The sequence below is a fragment of the Selaginella moellendorffii genome, unplaced genomic scaffold (assembly GCF_000143415.4).
Source record: "Selaginella moellendorffii unplaced genomic scaffold, v1.0 SELMOscaffold_108, whole genome shotgun sequence".
NCBI classification, from domain to species: domain Eukaryota; kingdom Viridiplantae; phylum Streptophyta; class Lycopodiopsida; order Selaginellales; family Selaginellaceae; genus Selaginella; species Selaginella moellendorffii.
This window is the reverse complement of record NW_003314369.1, coordinates 1-9,959: the sequence shown is the minus strand read 5'-3', so window position 1 is coordinate 9,959 and position 9,959 is coordinate 1. Positions and strand designations below refer to the sequence as shown.

The 9,959-nt window shown below is 44.5% G+C and overlaps 1 long non-coding RNA gene and 1 other non-coding gene across 2 annotated transcripts; both read left to right on the top strand.

The window, feature by feature from the left end:
• The first annotated feature begins 7,924 nt into the window (after positions 1-7,924).
• Positions 7,925-8,156, top strand: LOC112342436. The gene is made up of 2 exons (XR_002990976.1): positions 7,925-7,955; positions 8,009-8,156. It is a non-coding gene; the product is annotated as an uncharacterized LOC112342436 (long non-coding RNA).
• Positions 8,157-8,538: 382 nt separating this feature from the next.
• On the top strand, positions 8,539-8,610 carry TRNAD-GUC. The gene has a single exon. It is a non-coding gene; the product is annotated as a tRNA-Asp (tRNA).
• Positions 8,611-9,959: the final 1,349 nt, after the last annotated feature.

Below are 9,959 nucleotides of genomic sequence, written 5' to 3'. Positions count from 1 at the left end.
CTTTGCCATCTCCCAGCAATCCACCTCTATCCTTCACTAGAACTGAGGAAAATGCTCCGATACCAAATTGTGAGCCACAAATTTTTCCTTTCCAATTTGCCAGCTTACCTCGTCTATCCGTCCAACACTGCCTTGGCTTTTGCTAAGTTCCCTTGCCAAGGTTCTCGCCTATGGTACCAGCTCCTACTTGGTCCTACTTGGTTTCAGCTACTCACTACACGAGCAACGGAGTGTTAGCCATCCATCCACGGATTCCCAAATCACTCCCAATCCCCCTCCCCGGGTTAGACTGGACTTAAGGTTCGGCTACACTCCCCGCAAGCACAAGCAGCCAAACACACCAAGCGTCCAGGTTCCTAACATCCCTTGGTACCACAAGACTTGATCATGGGACCCTCTAAATCCCAAGTCTTGAGTGCAACACTTGCTTCGGGACGCCGGGGCGAAACACTGTGGTCTAGCGGCCCGGTATGGGTACCTCTACCCCCCCACTTCCATCCCGAAGGAAGGCCCAAGCCCTTAAGAAGGTCAAGGACCAATGAGCCGCATGGTACTCAAGTGGGGCACCACTCCACATGAGCCGGGAGCACCGCAATCGATTTCCCTGTCGAGAGTGGGAGCTGCTCTTGAGCACTTCCTTGGATGGCCCCTCCGGCACCAACCAAGTCCATGCTCACTCCCACCCAAGGCCCCTCGGTCCCAATCCCAACCTTAAGTCAGTTTGGAAGCCCCACTGAAGAGTTCTTTCAAAACTGGTTCCTAAACCTCCCTATCCCTACTATACTTTTGGAACCCCCTGCAGCCCCCCCCCCCCCCCCCCCCCCCCTGGGGGACGCACGCTTTGGGCTTTCACCCCTTGACCCGTATTAGTACTCGGACTCAGTCTCTGGCTCGATTTCGGACTCGATCTCGGATCCGACTTCGGATTCGGTCTCGGACTCGATCTCGGACCCAATTTCGGACCCGACCTCGGACTCGGTCTTGGACCCGATTTCGGATCTCGGACTCCGTCTCGAACTCGGTCTCAAACTCGGTCTCGAAATCGGCCTCCGAGTCGGCCGCGGACTCGATTTCGGACTCTATTTCAAACTCGGTCTTAGAGTCGGTCTTGGACTCGATCTCAGACTTTGTCCCATCCGATGAACTCTTTATCATTTTGGTCATGCTTTCGGGGATCCTTTAGCCTACGACACCTCGGCGAGTTGGTTCCTTACACTTTGCACAACACTAGCACATACTAAGTAGTGAGGAGAGACTTTTGTTTCGGGGAACTTGGTTTGGAGGCTGGATGATGCAATTGCTTATCCGGAAAAAATTCAATTACCATGGATTGGTCTATATTAGGTCATAAGTTGCCAAATCCAATTAATGCCACACATCTGAAGAGGTATTTTCTCTAACTTTTTTTTTATTCCAGCTTTGTTACATGTATATTTCATTTTGTTCCCTTTTCTATTACAACTAATGCTGGTCTTTGCTAGAAATGTTTTTCATTTATAGGCCCAAACTTGAGTTGGGGCAAGATCGTGCTTGCTGTGGTAGTCTCCCTAGAAAGCCTCGTCTCATTTGTATATTCTACACCTGGTGAAGTAAAGTCTTTATTTTCCATGTAGCTAGTGTCCAAGCTAAGGATTAAGATCAATGTTAGTATGTTTTCAAATCACTTATGATGTATTTTGCATTGCCTATATTGATTGTATGGTCTCATTTTGTTTTGTTTGTATGTTTTCTTGCATTGTGGCTTGGGTGGGGTTCAAGAAACTAGTCCTCAGCATTACCTTTATTGATAGTAGGCTATAAATGATGGTCCATTCGGAGTCGGATGAAGTATCCCAGCTACATAATGTGCAGTGACCTGGATGATCATGTGATGACTTTTGAGAATGTGAATATAGCAAACAGTGAGCAAACTTTGCACCAAAGATTTTTCCAGCAACATTGAAAGATGTCACAGCTGAGTGGTATGTTGTGGCAGTGGCACAAGTAGCTTTTGCAGACTAGGATGCCTTGAAGTAAGCATTTTAAAATGCTTTTAGACCTGTAGGATTTCATTAAAGAGTAAGTAATAAGGTCAACACAATCACCTTATAGCCAGGAGAAACTATACAAAGGTATGCAATGAGGTTCCAAAGGTTGTTATCAAAAAAGGACCAACTTCTGCAACAGATGATGAAGTGAGATATTTTTGGCAAGGCCTACTTAAGAATGCTTCTTTTTATGTGTGGTGTCATGAACCAATGGATCTGAATGCAACTATAACTTTAGCTTGACATTTTGAGCAAGCAAAGCTACCAACTTTGTAGGGACAACTTCAAGCATCTATTGCTGGCAGAGGAGCTATATAGCCAGTTTGAGTGAGTGTTTGTGCAGGAGTTCCAAAATCAGCTCAACCTAAGGATAAATAACTTGATTATGAGGATGATAGTAGTGATATTACTTTTGGAAGTGATGAGGTTGAGGATAATATTTCAAATAGCTGAAGTTCTAGCAAGGAAAATGAGGAAGCAGCTTGGGTACAATATTCTTCCTTGCCAACTTATGGTGATCTCATCTAAAGCATTGGATGAGTGTAGAGAGGTGATGTAGATTGTAGCATAGTTAAGTTTGAGTTTTCAAAGCCAACAGATGAGGAGAAGTTGCTTGAGTATCCAAACCATTTTCTGGCAGAAAAACCATAGAAAATTGGTGACAAACCAGCTATACAAGTAGGGAAGACCAATAGGTTTATCAAGTCTCCAAAGCTAGTGGATTTAGACCTTGAAACTGCAGAGTCTCGACTAGTGAAGATAGGAGGAGAGTTGGAAGGAGAGCTAAGAAAGCAATTTGTGAAGTTGGTATGCTAGTATATAAATGTTTTTGCGTGGAAATATAAAGATATGTAAGGCATTGATCTTGTGCTGGTTGTCCATTGAATTCCTTTGATACCTAAAGCTGTTCCTATTTGTCAGATGCCTTACAGGACCAATCCACATTATTCAAGAGTAGTGCGAGAGGAGATGTTGCAAGTAGGATTTATTTTAGAGGTGGAAATTAGTGAGTGTCTTTCTCCTATTCTTGTGGTTAAGAAGAAGAATGGACAACTTAGGGTTTTTGTAGATTTATAAGCGACTAGTTTTTTCCATTCTACTTTAGTCACTTAACTGCACCTCCAACCACTTGGAGAAGTCTCATTCACAACCTCTATAAGTCCCTCTCAGGACTTGGGGCTTGCTAGCCCCGAGAATAGCATCTATACCACTTAACCTTTGCACTTGGTCCAAGTGCTCCACGTGTCTGATCCCATGACTGACACTCCAAGACACCACCAACATACCAGCCCGTTACGCTAAGCCATGCCCATTCACCTTGGTCACATCGGTGGTCCAACACCACCTATATTGCAATCCTGTCTCTCCAAGACTGAGCCATCCGTCCATGAGTGGTCATCCCATATCCACTCCTTAACATCCTTAGGATGCCCACAGACATGGGGAATAACCTTCCCCAATATCTCCTTTCTAGTCCCCACCAAGTCCCTCTTTGTCCTTGGCCGTGTTCGCCAACACTGCCACTGGATCAAGGCCCACAGGCCCGACCACCAAGTCCCACGGTCCTCTGGGACTTTCTCACCACACGACTGTATCCTTGGTCACTACACCAGAGGACTACTCCTCTTCCTTTCCACAGTCTGGGCCTTCGGGACAACGTTTCGGAACACCGTGGCCTTATGCAAGCCTCGTGGGTACTCTCCCTGCCTTCCACCTTTGGGTGCTCTAGCCATGGGCTTAGAGCGAGATTCCGTTGAGCCACACCTAGTATCCAAGTAAGTAGTGCCACCCACACTTGGATTGGGAGCATCGGCCAGTCGATCTCCCGGGGGAACTAAAGCCAGCTCTTGAACACTTCACCAAGCTACCCCGCTTGTCAATCCGTGTTCACTCTAGTCTTGGACTTCCCAGTGGGCAGTTCATCACCTAACACTGGGTACAACCTTCCTGGGCCAAACTGGCCTTTCCTAGCCAAACTAGCTCCACTGCAGTCCTCCCCCTTACTATACTTTTGGAGCTCACCAAACCCCCCAGGGTCTGGGAGACAAACGCTTTGGGCTTTCACCCTCTCAAACTCGAACTCGGACTCGGACTTGGACTCGGACTCAGACTCGGCCTCAACCTCGGCCTCGGCCTCAGTCTCAGTCCCGATCTCGGTCTCGGTCTCAATCTCGGTCTCGGTCCCGGTCTTGGTCTCGGTCCCGGTCTCGGTGTCGACCTCAGACTCCATCTTGGGTCCTTCTCGGACTCCATCTCGGATTCCATCTCGGGTCCATCTCGGACTCCATCTCGGACTCCATCTCAGACTCCGTCTCGGTCCATCTCAGACTCTATCTTGGGTCCATCTCGGACTCCATCTCGGTCTATCTCGGGCTCCATCTCGGACTCCAACTTGGGTCCATCTCGGACTCCATCTCGGAATCCATCTCGGACTCCATCTTGGATCCATCTCGGACTCCGTCTCTGTCCATCTCGGACTCCATCTCAAACTCCAACTCGGGTCCCTTTTTGGAACCTCGCTTATTGCTCGCTTCGTACTTGTTCCTCGAGCCCTTCACTAGGAGTTCCACTCCCGCTCTCAACCTTTCAAATCAGAGCTTTCGGTCCAAAGGTGTTACACTCATTTGGCTTTCACTTCGGCCACTACCACGTGGCACCATTCCGGCTCCACTTTGGGGCCTAGGGATTTTGTGTCTCACAAGATTACAGAAAGTTGAACAATGCAATAATTAAGGATGGTTTTTCATTGCCATTTACTGATACAATGTTGGATTTAGTGCCAGGGCATGAGCTCTATTCTTTTTTGGATGGCTTCAGTAGTTATAGTCAAGTGCGAATAACAAAGAAGGATCAACTGAAAACCACTTTTGTGACAGAGTTAGGGTGTTATGCATATAGAGTTATGCCTTTTGGCCTATGCAATGCTCTAGCAACATTTCAGAGAGTAGTGTTTTAGCCAAATAAGGATTTTATGGAGGTATTTCTGGATGATTTTAGCATATTTTACAACACTTGGAAAAGTTATGTTTTAACAGATATAGGCAATTTGGGATCTTGTTAAATCCATTTAAGTGCAGTTTTGGAGTGACACATGGGGTGTTGCTAGGTCGGATTGTTTCACATAATGGTTTAGTTATTGATCCTAGCAAGACTAGGTTGATACAAGCATTACCAGCTTTAGTGGATGTGAGGCAATTGCAAGGAATCTTGGGTCATATAGAATATCATTGCAGGTTTATGCATAGTTATGTAGAGAAAGCTTTGCTTCTAATAGAGTTGTTGTGCAAAGACGTCAAGTATAATTGGACAGACTGCCCACAACAAGCTTTTGAGGTGTTGAAGCAAGCTCTAGTCATAGCTCCAATTTTGAAGATGCTAGACTGGTCTCGAGATTTTCATGTCCATATGGATGCTTCAGCAGTGGCAATTGGCTCAAATTTGCAGATGGGATCATCTTCATAGCCAACAACTCCCAATAGCAGAGAAGAATTATTCAGCAACAGAGCATGAAGGAGTTGGTGATATTGACACATAGTGAAAATCATTCCACTGGGAAAGGAGTTTGTTTTTTATTTGGATCATTAGGCCTTGAAATATCTTATCTTAAAGCCGTGCAGGACAAAAAGGGTGATAAGGTGGCTTTTGATTTTACAAGAATTTCAGTTCAAGATTATGTTGAAGCCTAGACGAAGTCATAATATGTTTGATCATCTTCAAGATTGCCAACTTCTACTATGAATGGAATTACTAGAGTGGATGATGAGCTTCCAGATGCTCATCTTTTTTAGGTGGTTAGCAAGGAGCAAGTGGATGTAAAGGTTTTCTAGGTTGAAGCAATACTTAAGTGGTACCATGGAGTGGCAAGTATCCTCTAGATTTCTCTAGTAAAGAGAAGAAGCAGTTACTTCTTCAATCTCGGCACTTCACTTTGATTGCTGAGCAACTATACCATCTATTCATCAAGCTTTTTTTCAGCTCCAATCTCACTGCCATTGGCTATGATAGGCATATCTTGGACATGGGTACCAATTGCAACAATATTACATTGGGATGGAGTTAAAATCTTATTTAGATCTAGCTCCAAAAAAAACTAACAAGCACCTACTATTATTTTCTTATCCTTATTACACCCTCTCTCACTTTTATCAATGTCTTTACTCTCCTTATCTTTTAGAAGACTACTAGCTAGCAATACCTCATTTTGAGTACAGTTCAAAAATTGTATAGTTGCATAATTGGTTTGAAGCTAAAAACTCCTTTAAAAAGCTCTAAGAGATTATATAAAGAGTTATTAATTACTATTACTCTAGCCTCTTTAACTTTGTAGCATACATCGAAGACCTCTAAAGGATGGTATTTTTTATGCCTCCCCATCCCAATACACTACACAACAACTCTTGAGTTATATCCTTAGAATTTGTGTAGTATAAACCCAAATGCTTAGTTGTTCTGGAGGCATTGAGGGCATATTTAGTAGTCCCCTAGGTGACAATTTAGATTCTTGTAGGATAATTTGCTACACTATGTAGTACTAATTGTTTTTGGAAAATAATGCTTTATTTTATTTTTAAAAAATTATTTAATTTTTTAATAAAATAAAAAATTTACTAGAAATATTTTAATAAATATATAAAATTAAAATTAAAATAAATTAAAATTTTCATTTTAAATAAATAATAACTAATAAATCTTTAATATAAAGGAATGTGCTATATTATCCTGTATCTATAATATTCTTTAATGAAATGTAATGATCAAGTTTAATATAACCATGTCCAATATTTAACAAGTAGTGCCTTTATGGTTGAAGCTTTAGACTAAGCTCTAGTGGCCAGAAATATTGTATGGTTCCTTATTCTGATTTTTTATGTAGAAGTTGCACATGAGCAAGATACTGAAATGTAGAGGCAAAAGTTCAATTATAATTGTTGAGAAAGAGGAGTACAGGAAAGCCTAAGAATAACATGATTTATATTAGTGATAATTAAGAATAATTATATTAAAATTTAATTAGCAACGGAGTAGAGAAATTTTTAAAAGGAGAAAATCACAACAGTTCATTATTAGTGGGTCATGAATTTGTGAGACAATCCATTTGTCACGAATGCCTGTAAAACAAAGAACTGACTGGTGAAACATATGGGCTAGAGATCTTTGAGATAATAGATTCATACCCAGAGAAAGAAAAAGTTTGGGATTGGCTCCAAAGATCCAATGGTGGCGATCCCATTGGATAGCCAGGGTGACAGGTGGAAATACTCACCAGATACTACAAGATTGCACCCCATTGGGCACAAATGGACTGTAAACAAACCAGGTAGATAACCAGGTAGAAAAGCATGCTAAGGGTTCGGCAATGTTATTCTTTTTGGGTGGTCTTAGGCTTGCAAGTGATTTGTCGTTGACTTGCACATTGTAAACAAGGATGTGTAAACGTTTTGGTAGGACCAGCATGGACCAGCTAATGGAAAACGTGCAACTTATGGGACATACTGGTTACGTGCCCGGAATAAACCGGGCAACCATGGAATTAAAAATGTGAGATGTGATCTCTGTAGGATAAATACCTCTTCTCCTGCCCCTGTTTCATAACCCACAGAGGAGTGTAGAAAGCAAAAGCTGTTTTCAGGACCGATCAAACAGTTTTCATTTCCAAATGGCTGCAATCTTGTTGATGACCGTGTTGCTCATGATGGCTGGAAGATGGTGTGCATTGGCAAGAGAAAAGATAGAGCGAGATTTCTAGCGTCACTCCACCCCGTGAGAGATGCCCACAAGATCTTGTGGTATATGTACTGGGTGGAATTCCCCTTCCTCTCACAAAAGACGCTCGAGTTTGGCACCATTCATATCTTGGTTAGTTTGTGCCAACATGAATCTCCAGGTGTGCTCATAGCTCCTACACCGATCAAAGCCAGCTTGCGCGAGGTAAAGTTCGTTTTCGTTTTCTCTGCTTTGTGCTACTTGAGCTACTGCTGCAGGATATCTATGCGAAGGTCATGTAAGAGGCCAAGACTTTGGAACTCACTCGGAGGTGGAGTTTTTGTCATCCCCAAGAGCTGTGCAGACGTTTCCTGAGCCGACAGTCCATGAAATTCACTTTAGAAGGACATAGAAATCATTTAAACATATATTCAACTCTATCAAGTATTAAAATGTCTGTTCAGCAATTGATTTCATCCCTTGTTAATGTCCAGCTGGATAACAATAAGATCACAAACCTGAACACCGGGAGTGGCGTGCTCACTCTTTCGTAAGCGGCTCCTCACCACACTGTCCCGTTTCTCCCAAAAACCACGCACCACATTGAGCTGCTTGTCAAGCGTCCGGCAATCCACGCCGTCCAGAGGGGGCCCGCGTGCGTGGCACACACTCGTGCGTCGGATGGAGAGCAGGTACTGGTCGTTGGATCCAAAGGGCCCCGAGACAATCGCAACCGCTCAACGCAGACATTCATAATACCCAAGGGTTCCTTCCGCGAACCAAAATTAAGTTCTATTAGTTGTCTGATGTCGTTGTAGTATAGTGGTGAGTATTTCCGCCTGTCACGCGGACGACCTGGGTTCGATCCCCGGCAACGGCGAGATTACGAGCAAACATGCTTATAATTATAAACAATTGGATTAATAAGTAATAACAAAACCATAACAATTTATTTAAGGTATTTCTATGCATGCATTTGCTGAAAGGGACAACGTAATCCCCCATCGTAGTATGGTCCAATCTTGCCGGATTTCAGCACTCCCAGCTCCGCCAGCTTGTATCCCTTCTCAAATGCTGGTGGCCGATACACATTCACGTTGAGCTGCCGGTACTCTTCCGGATTGGCAGCGGGATTAGGACACCAGTCCACCTCAATGCTGCCCTTCGCATCCTCCACACGTCTGGGAGGCATAAATGCGGACACGCAGCTCCCGGCCAGCAGCTTGAACGCACCCAAGATGATCCACTCCACGATCACGGGGGGCTTTTCCAATCCAACAGCGCTCCTGATTGTGGGATCGATGAGCGCGCAGATCCCAGTCTCTACCAGCGGCTGCACGGGCTGAGGAAACGCGTCCAGCACCAGATGCTTGAGATCCTGGACGATGCTCTTGTTCTTGTCCGTGAAGATGGCGTTCTTGGCCTCGTACTCGCGAATGTACTCTCGCATCTCGGAAATGCTGTCTGGGATGTTTGTGATGCCCATCCTCACGCCCACGTCGTGCCACACAACATACGCGGCCTCCTTCTCGTTGTCGGTCCACTTGCGGAATCCAAACTTCTCGGAGAAATCAATGGGACTGATCACGTTGAGGCAGAGGACGTAGGCGAATTGGTCGTTTGGGATCTTGAATTTGTTGTGGATTCCATTCAATCTCCTCACCGCGTACGAGCCGCGATCGCTGTCGACGTGGTGGTGGATCATCTCGCTCACCAGAATGTTGGTCTCGGCAGCGCGCTTCTCGGGATCCTTGAGGCCGTACTTGGTCTTGAAGAGCAAATTTGTGATCCCGGGGATGCCCAGCGTGCGGATGGTGCCAAACTCGAGCGCCTTTTGTGAGAGGAAGGGGAATTCCACCGAGTACATATACCACAAGATCTTGTGGGCATCTCTCACGGGGTGGAGTGACGCTAGAAATCTCGCTCTCTCTTTTCTCTTGCCAATGCACACCATTTTCCATGCTGCAGCCATCACGAGCAACACGATCATCAACAAGATTGCAGCCATTCTGAAATGGTTGCGTTGTGAAAACTGTTTGATCTAAAATCTGTGCGTGCAAAAGAAAGAACTAGGTTGGTGAAACATGGGCAAGAGAAGGGGTATTTATACCACTGATCCAACAGAGATCACATTTCACGTTTTTTATTCATGTAGCACTAACGTGCACGCTGTTTGATCTGTGCATTCTTTCAGCCACTCACTTAAAATCAGTCAAAAAATCTAGTCCC